The following is a 12427-nucleotide window of genomic DNA, read 5'->3' on the forward strand; positions in this document are numbered from 1 at the left end:
GGGGAAATTTCCCCTTGGAAAACTGTCACCACATCACATGTCTCCATTGGAAGATTTTCCCTTACATTCTGTTCTGGTGACCATCATTAAAATTTGGGTTTCCCATCACTTTCTGTCCCAGTGACACTGGAAAGTAGAACAAACAGAGAGAGGAAATTTCACCAACTTGGACACAGACAGCAATAAAAAACTGACAGATTTTCTAACCCATTTTCACTTTCTCCAAAATCCAAAAAACTGTTTTTGCACTTGTGGTTGTGTTTCTCTTTACAATATGGCACATAGATGCCAACTTTCATGGTTTTACCTCTAGGTGCTCTGTTTCATTGATGCTATGTGCTGGGTTGCATCTTGAGATCACAGCATCACTTTTATTTGAGTTACTGAGCATAAATAACCACTCAAAAAGTTATCAGTGGCCAAGAGCAGGTGGTCCCTGCCAGGGGCAGACTGACTATTTGTGCACTCGGGCCGAGGGCCCGGGGTCCATAGGGGGCCCCATGAGATTCCCCTGGTACCTTTCATAGGCTTTTTGGGTGTGGTTTGAGTGTGGGCGAGGACACAGGGGCCCCATGATTTCCTATTGCCTGGGGGCCCCATGAGTTGTCAGTCCTCCCCTGGTCCCTGCATATGTAGTTATGGGACTGCCTGGAAAGTGGGCATGATCTTGGCAGGGCTGTGCAGAAAGTAGGCATGATCTATGCAGGACCACCCAGAAGGCAGGCTTCTTAAAGTGTTTGTAAAAGGCAATTTTTTAAATTTTAAAATTAAAATAATAAACATTTTAAATTCACCTATTTTGTGCAGTCAGGGGCGGACTGACAACTCATGGGGCCCCCGGGCAATTATGGATCATGGGGCCCCCGTGTCCTTGCTCAAACTCAAAAAAGCCTATGAAAAAGGTACCAGAGGCATCTCATGGGGCCCCCTACTGACCCCGGGCCCTCGGGCGGTGCCCGAGTTTCCAAATGGTCAGACCACCCCTGTGTGCAGTGAAATTGCATAGAGTGGCCCCGAAACTCCTCTTCTGGGGTCCCCCTGCTGGCGATCTTGGCTTTTCCTTTTATTCTGTGTCTGCCCCCATAGCAAGCTCTTGCAGTTGGGACAGATGTGCATGCTCAATCCCAGACTGGGCTGTGTGTGTCCACTGACACAGCACGGCAGAGCCCTGCCCCCTGCTTCCTCCTCACAGATTATGACTGACAGCAGCAGGAGCCATCAGCCAAGCTTGTGGGAGTGGGGAGAGAGGAGAGAAGAGTGGCACACAGGCTGGATTAATATAGGACTCAGGTAAGTATTTGGGGGTATGAGGACAGCGGTCATGTAAGTAACAAAATGTTTTTTAATTTATTGCAGTGAATGCATAAAGGTAAAAAAAAAGGTTTTGCCTTTAGAACCACTTTAGGTGTGGGCTTTGGACAGGGGTGGCAGGTTGGATATGTTGGCAAGTATTCATGACATACCTCCCAGCCGTTTGAGATGGGACGGAGGGACACTTTTTAGTACAGAGATGTTTAGGCACAGGAAACACCCCAGTGACACTCCTAAACCCAAACGTCATGATGAATTAAAGTGCAAACTCATCTGATTTTTCCTTTATATTAGCACTGAAAATAACCAGTGCAAAAAAACTGAACTGTACTGACTGGTTGAAAAGTTTTGTGCAATATCAATAGTTATGGCAATTAAAATAGAACATTCATTTTTGCAGATCACTACACCAGAGTTAAAGGAAGATGAATGAGGTACAGAGGTATTTGGGATATATTGTCACATCTAAGATTGTCACATCTAAGCCACGCCCTACATGTTTAGTCGTAAACGACTTCTTCGGGGGATAGTTACATAGTTAGTCTGGCTGAAAAAAGACAAAAGTCCATCCAGTTCAACCATGCTGTGTTTGATCTTCAATTGCCACGGTGCTGCACATGTGATCATTTATGACACCAGCCAATTGGTGATGTGAAATTTTGGTTGACAGCACAATCAAATGTGACAGTTAACATTCCCAGTATTACGTGAATGCAACTGTTTTTTAATCTGGTAAATCGCTGGGTTTAGTTACGCTTTAATAAACCCGCATGTTTTCACCAGTCGTCAAAGTTTTTTTATTTTTTTTAATCCTCCCAAGTTGTGCCTCACTTGCCTGAGTACTCTTTCACATGCCTCTTCCAGGAGTGGCACTCATGACCACCCATTCATATGAACCTGCCCCCTGCTCAGGTCATTTCTACATAAAATACACTGAGGGCATGATTAAAAGAAAACAAAGCCATGGCTATGGTAACACAGCAACAGCAATGGCAGTGAATGGGTTATTTGTGCCAAATTTGATTGTTAACCATTCAGAGTGGTTACCAACTGAGGCCTCTTTCACATGGGCAGCCAGGGGTTCACCCGGAGGGAGCTGTTCACATGCCACAGCCTAGATGCTTTGTGCTGTGGTCACAAAATATTGAATGCAGCATGTCAAGCTGACAGGCAGCACCACCTGTCAAACTTGCCTACTTACGTCAAAGGGGCTGCACAGAAACTGTGAGCCAAATGCTTGGCTCGCAATTGCGGCACATTAGTCCCAATGAGAATTGCCATTCTGCAAAGAAGAAACAAATGAAAAAAGCTGGGATTCAGGAGTCAATATGATTGCCTCTTGAATGCCCGACAGAGACTGCTTATTCTCACTCTGAAAAGCAATCCACCGTGGACTGCTTTTCAGAGACTAAATAAGTGTGAACTTAGCCCAAATCTTCACTCCCCCCATTGCAATCTGCAGCTCCCTCCTGGAAATCAGAGCAATCTCCTGAGAATGCTGCAGCTCTAAACATTGGACTTTAATTAACACCTTCCGGCACAGGGTTCTTACTGAGAAGATGTTAATTAACTAAAATTAGTATTGTTGTTTGAGTTATATAAATATTTTATTCATTTATATTAAAAAATCTCAGTCTGGACAAATTCCAACCGCTAACCCTGATCTGTTCAAATGTGGCACACACTTTAACCAAGGTCATCTGTGTTTTGGTAATACCTTGCATTGGAAATGCTTGTTTTTTTCCGACTATTTCCATGTATTAGTGAAGGGATGGACGCTGCTTAACTGACCCCAGGAGTCCAATGTTGAGGAATGGCCTCAGCCACCGTTCTAGCCATGCCCTCCGACGCGTTTCCCCCCTGCTCACTGGGGATTGGTCACAGAGGTCTACCTCTTCGACCAAGCCCCAGTGGGCAGAGCAAAACATATCAGAGGGAGTGGCCAGAATGGCGGCTGAGGCCATTCCTCAACATTGGACTCCTGGGGTCAGTTAAGCAGCGTCCATCCCTTCACTTGTATTGGCTGACACTGGAATCGCTTGGACTCATGCTCCCCTCTTCTCACTTGCCGGTGGGGTGATCTTTTTCCTTTTATTCATAGACTGCAGTTGCACCATAAGGTATACTATTTCCATGTATGGATTACCAATTAAGGCTGAACTCCAGGAAAAAATTTTCTTTTTGGACATTTGCTATTTAAAAATAAACAAAGCTAATGATGGGTGTCCCATGTGTGGAGACTGCTGCATTGGGTACAACTCTTATTTTTTTCACCCTTTACATTACTATACTTTACACTGGCTCTGGAACCTACAGATTCAGCTCTGGTGCAGGGATGATAGAGGGTCGCTCACTCTCCAGCTTGTCCATTCACAAAATGTTTAAAGGATCCTGTGATTGGAGGAGGGGAGATCACATCATCCATCCACCCCTCCTCTCCACACATCCATTCAAAGTTCTCATTCTATTCTGTGAAAGGAATACAAGATTTTTTGTAAATAGATGAGCTGGAGAGCAAGCAAGCTACCCACTATACCACACCCGGGGAAACTGTGGCCCCAGGGTTTCTTCCTGCCCTTTGGCTGTCCCTATCTGGCCTTTAATACCTCCACTGTCAGCATGCCTTTCTGAGCCTTTCAGCTTTCCCACTGAAGAAGCCTACAGGCTCAGAGAAGCACGCTGACAGATGTCCATGTGGGGAGCTGCAAGAACTGGATGAGGAGAGCCCAAGGAGCTGATTGGTACAGCAGGTAGCCTTGGTTCTGGTGGGACACCATTGCCTAAGAGATGTCCCGATGCTCTCCCACCAATTTGCTACCCAAATAAGTTCTGCACTGTTTTAAAAAAAGGATCACATGTGTTTTTTTCACTCTTTGTGGCCTGTTGGCAGCTCATCCATAATGTATGGGCTGCCTTAATCCATCACATGCTAAAGCACATGTGTTAATGTACTGCAACAGATTGCTTTAGTGTGAAACAGCCTTTACATTAGACAAAGACTAATAGTAACATACTGTGTATTCCTTTCCTGGGATCTAAGTACAAGCGGTATTTTTAGGACTTCATAGAAGGGGTAAGTATTGTGTTATTTTTCTTGTTTCAAAAACATCATTGACATTATGAATAGTTACGCTGCTCTCTAGTAGACTGCTATCCATTGTATTATGAAATGACAAGTATACCTAATATGAATATATATATTTTAGGTGGTTTTTAGGAAGAATTGTATAACATGTTTGATGGATCCTGGCAAAAAAGCTAGAAGGCGTGTCTTCCAATACAGCAGGAGCATAAATATTTGAATATATAAGCAGAAAATACACTAAATGGACACACCGTAAAAAAATTGTCTTATAAAGTAATAATGATCAAAATGAAAAAATAAGATACTATAAATCTTCTTCACATATCAGTTGTTACACAAAATGAGCAAAAAAGGTGGAAAAAGAAGGGCGAAAAGGAGGAGTAGACTAGAGAATAAAGCCTCTCAGAGAATAGCAACCTGGGGGGAACTAATAATAATCATCTATGGAGGTTCCCAGATATCAGTTATCGGCCTGGGGAATTCCAAATGGCACCCCTAGGAGTGGTAATATGGCCCCTAAGTGTTTCCTCCTCTATTTGGGAAACTCCAGAAACCATCCTTTGGAGTACCAATATGGCAGCAATGTCATGACGTTATTGAGCAATGACGTATTGTGCAGAAACTACAGAATGCGTGTATCACTGTTCTATTACCTGTATTGGCTCTTTTTTGTAATCTTACAAAAATTGATTGAATTGAGGAAGTGGGCTTGTCCTGCGAAACGCGTCAGTGATTGCCTAACCCCCTTCCCCATGATTATTGTGGGATACAACTGAACTTCTGGCATATTATACAATATCTCAATGTTTGTTGTCTTGAACTTTTAACATTTTGTACAGTAAAATTTCAACTTTTTTATATATTGTATGGTACCTTGAAAATCCTATTAGCTTTTCTTTTGGTAGGGAATTGAGGATATTTCAGTAACAAACAATTGTACTGAGAATTAGTAATAGTGGTAGGAGGGGGAAGGAAAAAGATTAGTGCTAGGAGACGTTTGGGGGGGGGGGGGTGGGGGATTTGTGCTAGGAGGATTGGTGCTGGAATAGGGGATTTGGAGGGGGAGGGTTGTGATGTGAGGGGGGAATATGGGGCAGTGGGGGAGAAGATTTATTTTAGAGAAGAAATTTGAGAACGAGGGGATTTCTGTTGGGGAGGGGTGATTTGCTGGGCGTGCTAGGATCTGATCTGGAGGGGAGGATTTGTGACAGAAGGGAGGAGTGGGGAGGGGAGAAAAAGCATTTGTGCTAAGAGGGGGACATGGGGGGGGGGGAGTATTTTGCTACAGGGGATAATTTGGTGTGGGGTAGAGAAGATTTGTGCTAGGAAGGGGATTTAGAGGGGAGGATTTGTGCCAGAAGGGTTGATCGGGGGGGGGGGGATGATTTGTGCTAGGAAGGGGATTCTAGCGGGATTTGTGCTAGAAGGGGAGAGTTGGGGCATAGAGGATTTGTGCTTAGAGGGGCAATTTGAGGGGTAGGGGATTTGTGCTAGAAAGGGTGATTTTGGGGGGAGAGGATTTGTGCTGGGAGCTCATGGCTTTGTGCAACATGCTCATATCAATGTTATGGTCAGGTGTTCAGAAACTGTTGACCATGTATTGTTTACTGAGCATGACCCAGTGAGACAGTCACTCATAATGCAGTCTATCACAGCTTAGGAGTGGGATGTCCTATCTTGGGTATTGGCCCCAGATAAGGAATCCATCCTTGTCAGGTTTTAAATACTTTTTTGGGAGAGTTTTCTGTTTTTGAGTTGCCAGGAAGACCATTTTATATGTCACACTTGTCCTCAGACAAACTATAGTACTTGCATTTTGGCAGTGCATGAAGTATCCCTACTGTGAAGAATCCACGAGTGACAAAAGTCCAGTAGAGCATTGTAAATCCAATCTCATCACATGCTGGAAAGCCGTTTACTGTTTATTGGGATTTTCATTTCTTTAAATCGGTTTCATTTGCTTGGTTTTCATCTTAACAAATGTCCCATGACGAAAAAAGTCCAAAGGAATTGTCTTCTATCGCTTCTGTATGTGTTAAGTCTTCCTATCTGTTCTGCTGTCTGCTCCATATAGTGGATTTTTATTACTCATATCGATCTGTTGAATCTGTCCTTCTCATATATTCTGAGTGCTGATACATCCTGCATCACAGCATATTGTATTTACAGGCTAAATGACGCCGTGAGCTTCACAACCAATTCCTGGTTACTCAGAGAGCTTGTCATGTTGTAGAGGCTGGAAATGATTTCTTGCTGTCTATTTACTGTAAATATACAACTCCTGGCATGCATTACCAGCAAAGTGTATTTACAGTCATGCCATCATGGGAGGTCTGTTTTTTGGGTAAAAATGTAACACTATAGCCATTTTAAAAATGAGAAACAGTTTAAAGTGGACCTGACCTGGCATGAAAACTCACTAATTATCAAATGCATGGGGATGCCATTAAGAATGATTTGTCTCCTGCAGTCTACTGTATAGTCTGTACAGACTCCAAAATACACCCATTCCTAACTCCAGAAACTACAAAGCAACTCATTCAATCCCTTATCATCCCCCGACTTGACTACTGTAACTCCCTCCTCGCCAGCCTATCTCAACACAGGCTTACCCCGCTTCAGTCTATCCTGAATTCTGCGGCCAGACTCATCCACCTTACCAACCGTTCAGTATCCGCCACCCCCCTCTGCCAATCCCTCCACTGGCTTCCGATTGCCCAACGTATAAAATTAAAAATATTAACATTAACATACAAAGCTGTTCATAACACTGCCCCAAACTACATCACCAACCTGATATCCATCTACCACCCAAAACGCACTCTCCGCTCCTCACAAGACCTCCTACTCTCCAGTTCCCTGGTCTCCTCCTCCTATGCCCGTCTCCAGGACTTCTCCAGGGCTTCCCCTATCCTCTGGAACTCACTACCCCAATCCATCAGACTGTCACCTTCCCTCCTCACCCTTAGATGCACCCTGAAAACCCATCTGTTCAGAGAAGCCTACCCCGCCCTCACCTAATTGCTGATCTCCTCGGCTCTTTCCACCACTCCATACCCCACAGCTATTTCCTCCTGTTCCACTCTCCCCTCCCTCCTAGATTGTAAGCTCCAAGGAGCAGGGCCCTCGAACCCCTCGTGTATTCTTTTGTATTGTTACTGTACTGCCTCGTGTACTGTCTCCCATTATAATTTACAGCGCTGAGCAAACCGTTGGCGCTATATAAATACTGTATAATAATAAGAAGAAACGTTCTGATAGGAGGAGAGAGCAGGGTGACATAGAGATAAGTTCATTAGGGAGCTGCTTAAAGCATAATTCCAAAAGTATGCCATACAATCATGTATGGGGGTGGGGGGACTTTCAGCACTGCATAGAATGTTGCTCACATGTCACCCTTTACTAAGGTATGTGAATGCCTTTGAATGCAACCTTACATAGTGAGCCCAGGCTCCATGATGAGGTATCTACCTTTCAATGGCATCTCCCCCCTGCTCCTCTTACCTGATTCCTTCTTGATCCAGTGCTGTGTCTGTGTGCAGTGTTGGTTATGTTTTATAGAAGACACTGGTAGTGATAGCAGAATTCAGGCTTTACTTGTGTGGCTTAAGTTACAAACATATAGAGCACATTTCTCAGCAGACAGATTACAGACACATTACTTCCTGAAGAGATGATAGAGAAGAGGAAAGAATCAGCAAGTTTTTCACATACACAACTAGTAACCTTTAGTGTATAGTGCCATCTACTGGTCAAGTGATATTACCACAGAATACTGTATATAGTACATTATAGTACATGCTGTTGCATTCCCAACACCCCTTCTCAACGGCATGTGCATAATTATATGACATTTAGTCTCTTTTGTAGAAAACAATGACGTTCCCTTGGCAAAGGTTTGGTGAGTGCGTCTGCAGTCATCTCCTCTGATGGGCAGTACTGGATGTCGATAACCCCTTGTTCTTGCATGTCTCTGAGCAGATGATATCTTACATCAATGTGCTTGGTTCTTGGGTTAATCTTCTCAGAGTGTGTAAGCTTTATGCATCCCTGATTGTCTTCAAAGATGGGTGTGGGTTGTGACATATTCAGTCCCATGTCTAGTAGACGTTGACAAATCCAAATGGCTTCTTGACATGCATGTGCTACTGCTATGTATTCCGCTTCAGTTGAAGAGAGTGCAACAGTCACTTGTTTCCGATGGTTTTGCGACCAGGAGGGAGTTCTGTTAGTGACCAAGTTTTATTTTCTTGAAGTGATTTTATTTCTTCTTCAGCTGCTTTTCTCCACTGATCGGCTTCCCTTCTCGGCAAAGTTTCTATGTCTTCCCAGGATGTTGGCTCCTGTGTTTGATGTGTTTTAGCAGCGTATGATAACCTGCGGGGTGGGATCCCTTTTGTCATTCGAAAGGATCTTCTGATTTCTCGTTGTTCAGTGGGTTCTATTGGATCGTTGATTGTAAGTTCCACTTCTTGTTCTGGCTCTTGTCCTGCTTCGCATAAATCAGTGTCTCTTGCCGATTCAGCGCGTAAATCCTCTCCACATTTTTCAAAAATTATATTATCTGGTGCTTCACTTTCATCAAAATAAACACTGCGGCTTACTGTGACCTTGTTGGTCTTTGGACAAAGGATTCTATATCCCTTACTCTGCTCACTGTAGCCGACCAGAATGCCTTCTATGGCTTTGTTCTCCAACTTGGAGCGTTTCTGACTTGGAATGTGGGCATATGCTTTACAGCCAAATACTCTGATATGTCCTACGTTAGGTTTTGATCCATTCCACATTTCATATGGTGTACTCTCAATAGCTTTTGATGGGAGCCTGTTTTGTAGATATGTTGCAGTCATTATTGCTTCTCCCCAGTATTTGTTAGGTAAGGCAGCGTCCGTAATCATACATCTTGTCATTTCTACAAGAGTGCGATTCTTTCTTTCAGCTACACCGTTTTGCTCAGGAGTGTATGGTACGGTTGTTTGGTGTATAATACCTTGTTTCTTTAGGTATGATTCCATCTCTTTATTCATATATTCCCCTCCATTGTCAGTGCGTATTATTCCAGGTTTCCTTTGAAACTTGTTGCTTGTCATAGCTACAAACTCTTGAAATTTTTCTAATGTCTCACTTTTGTGCTTCATTAGATACGTTATTGTGTACCTGGAATAATCATCGATGAAAGTCAGTAAATATCTGTTCCCGCCAGGTGTGATGGTTTTCATTGGTCCGCACACATCACTGTGTATCAGTTCCATGGGTTTAATGGTTTTACTCTGACTGGTCTGTGGAAGAGGGGTTCGGGTGGCCTTTGCTTTGATGCAACACGTGCACTTGCTGAGTGTGTGGCAAGGCAATATTTTCATGTCTTCTGATAGACCTCTCTTTGCAAAGTCCTTTATAGCTTCTGGGTTTCGATGCCCCAATCTTCTATGCCACAGGTGGATGCACTTGTCATGTGGGTTATGAGTTGCCGCATTAGCCTTCTCACTTTCAGTGATGAGTTTGTACAGATGTTCATTTAATCTTCCTCTTGCTAAAATTTGCTTTCCATTTTGAATTGTGCATTCATCACCTCTGAACTGGACAGTGAGTCCATTGCTTGCAAGGGTTTTAACTGATAGGAGGCTTCCTTCTAGGCTTGGAACATATAGAACATTCTTTACAAGGATGCTCTGCTTGCCCCCTGATGGCGTTTTGCAGTTCAGAAATCCCTGACCTTTACCTTCTGCTGTAATACTTTTCCCATTTGCTAGGAAGACTTTATCTTTTACGCTAAAATCAATTTCTGTGAAGAATGTCTCGTCGCTTGTCATGTGACTTGTTGCCCCTGAGTCAATGTACCATCCATGTGGGGTACTATTCTGAGTCACTTTAAAAGTACCACTCCATGATGCACTTTCATTTTCTTTCATGACTGCTTTAGCTCTTTCTCTTGTGGGTAGCTCCCGCTTTCGCTGCTCAGCTTTCCAGATTGAACAGTTCTTTTTCAGGTGACCGGCCTTTTTGCAGCGAAAACATACCCTGGTTTCTTTGCTTTGTCTTATGCCTTCATGCACCTTCAGAGCTGCCTCTGGTCTCTCGTTCTCTTCACTATGCAAATTTTCCTTTCTTCTGCTGTATTCATCAATTAATTTTCCCTTAACATATTCTAGCGTCAGTTCAGTTTCCGGTCTAGTTTCTAGAGCATTTATAAGGGCACTGTATGATTCTGGAAGGCTGCACAGAAGTATTGACAGAACATGGTTGCTTTTTAAATCTTCACCTATTGCACCCAGCTGGTCCACAATTTCTAGCATAGCATTTACATGTTCACCCATTTCCTGCCCTTTTTCCAGCCTCATCTTATACAGTTTGCGTAGCAGATATAGTTTACTGTTTAGGTTTGCACGTTCATGCAGTCTTTGTAGTGCAGTCCACATACCTTTAGCTGTGCTTTCTTTCCTTATATGAATGAGTTGATCGTCCTCCACTAACAGGCTTATGACTGCTTTTGCTTGCCTGTTTTTTCTGTCCCATTCTTCCGGGTTGTCATTGGGTCTGTGTGTATCTAGTACCTGCCACAAGTCATCTTTGGATAACAGCATTTCAAGCCTAAACTTCCATACCTGGTAGTTGGTGTTGTTGAGCTTTGCTATTGTGAACTTCATATCTGAAGCACTTGCCATCTTTCAGTGAATTGGATTGTAAATGCAGCACTTACTTGCTTGTAGTTTTCCTTTTTCCAGTGTCTGGAGCTGGGCCCATAACCTGTTGGTTAGGTGTTATAGAAGACACTGGTAGTGATAGCAGAATTCAGGCTTTACTTGTGTGGCTTAAGTTACAAACATATAGAGCACATTTCTCAGCAGACAGATTACAGACACATTACTTCCTGAAGAGATGATAGAGAAGAGGAAAGAATCAGCAAGTTTTACACATACACAACTAGTAACCTTTAGTGTATAGTGCCATCTACTGGTCAAGTGATATTACCACAGAATACTGTATATAGTACATTATAGTACATGCTGTTGCATTCCCAACATGCAGCAGCTCTTTTCCTCTCTTCCTGTATTCACAGGAGGCTCTGACGGCAGTGACAGCCATTGGCTTCTGCTGCTTTCAGTCAAATCCTGTGAGGAGGAAGTGGGGTGTGGCAGAGCCATGCTGTGTATATCTATGGATGCACACAGCCCAGTTCAGGAGTTCTGTGTCGCTCTGTGGAATATCCTTGCACAGAACAAGGGAAAAAATAAATAAATAAACAAACAAATATATATATATATATATATATATACAGTATATATATATATATAGTATTCAAAAAATATATAATATATCCTCTTTTTCATTTTAGGAGAAATAAAATTACAACCACTTTAGGGATCCATTTACATCTGCATGTTCTGTTCACATGGGATGCACAAAAAACATGTGACATGTTTACATTGGCATTAACTGTTAATTGCATCCCAAATGCGGCTAGCAGACGTGTGTTTTTGCACGTGACAGAGAGCACAAAAAGGGGCCCAAAGTGCATGGTAAAAAATACAAGTCCAACACCCAAAAAAGTGCAGGAGGTTCTTTGCCACTTTTGTCACTTGTTTTGGGTGTTTTATGCATGTTGAGCGACACTTGATGTTCACGCAACGTGATGATGTGAATGGAGCCTAAAGAAGATTGCGAACAGGCAATGTTTTATTGCATATGATATATAGCATGTCCTTCTGCAATAAAAAGTATGCCTACTCTTCTTGTTTTTTTTCTTTTTTTTTTGCACTTGAAGTGAACTAAAACCATTGAGTTAGGCCCCATTCACACTGCTGTACCCTGCAGGTTGGGTGCAGTGCAGTGTACCCGCGTTTTTTGTGCGGGTTACCCGCGCTTTCCCATGGACTTCTATTAGAGTGAGTGTTTTTGGTGCGTTTTATGAAAGCACACCAAAGATACAGCATTCAGGACTTTTGATGCACTTTCATAAAATGGATCAAAAATGTTTGATCTAATAGAAGTCTATGGGAAAGCACAGGTAATCCACACGAAAACCGTGGATAC

At 43.0% G+C, this 12427-nt stretch overlaps 1 protein-coding gene across 2 annotated transcripts in view; it reads left to right on the forward strand.

Annotated features, from left to right (window-relative positions):
• Nucleotides 1–12427, forward strand: part of OLFM2 (olfactomedin 2) — a 459233-nt gene that overhangs the window by 356649 nt on the left and 90157 nt on the right. The window lies entirely within an intron of this gene.

Source organism: Staurois parvus, unplaced genomic scaffold (genome assembly GCF_062004578.1).
Source record: "Staurois parvus isolate SC_StPar_1 unplaced genomic scaffold, SC_StPar_1.0 ptg000666l, whole genome shotgun sequence".
Classification (NCBI taxonomy): Eukaryota; Metazoa; Chordata; class Amphibia; order Anura; family Ranidae; genus Staurois; species Staurois parvus.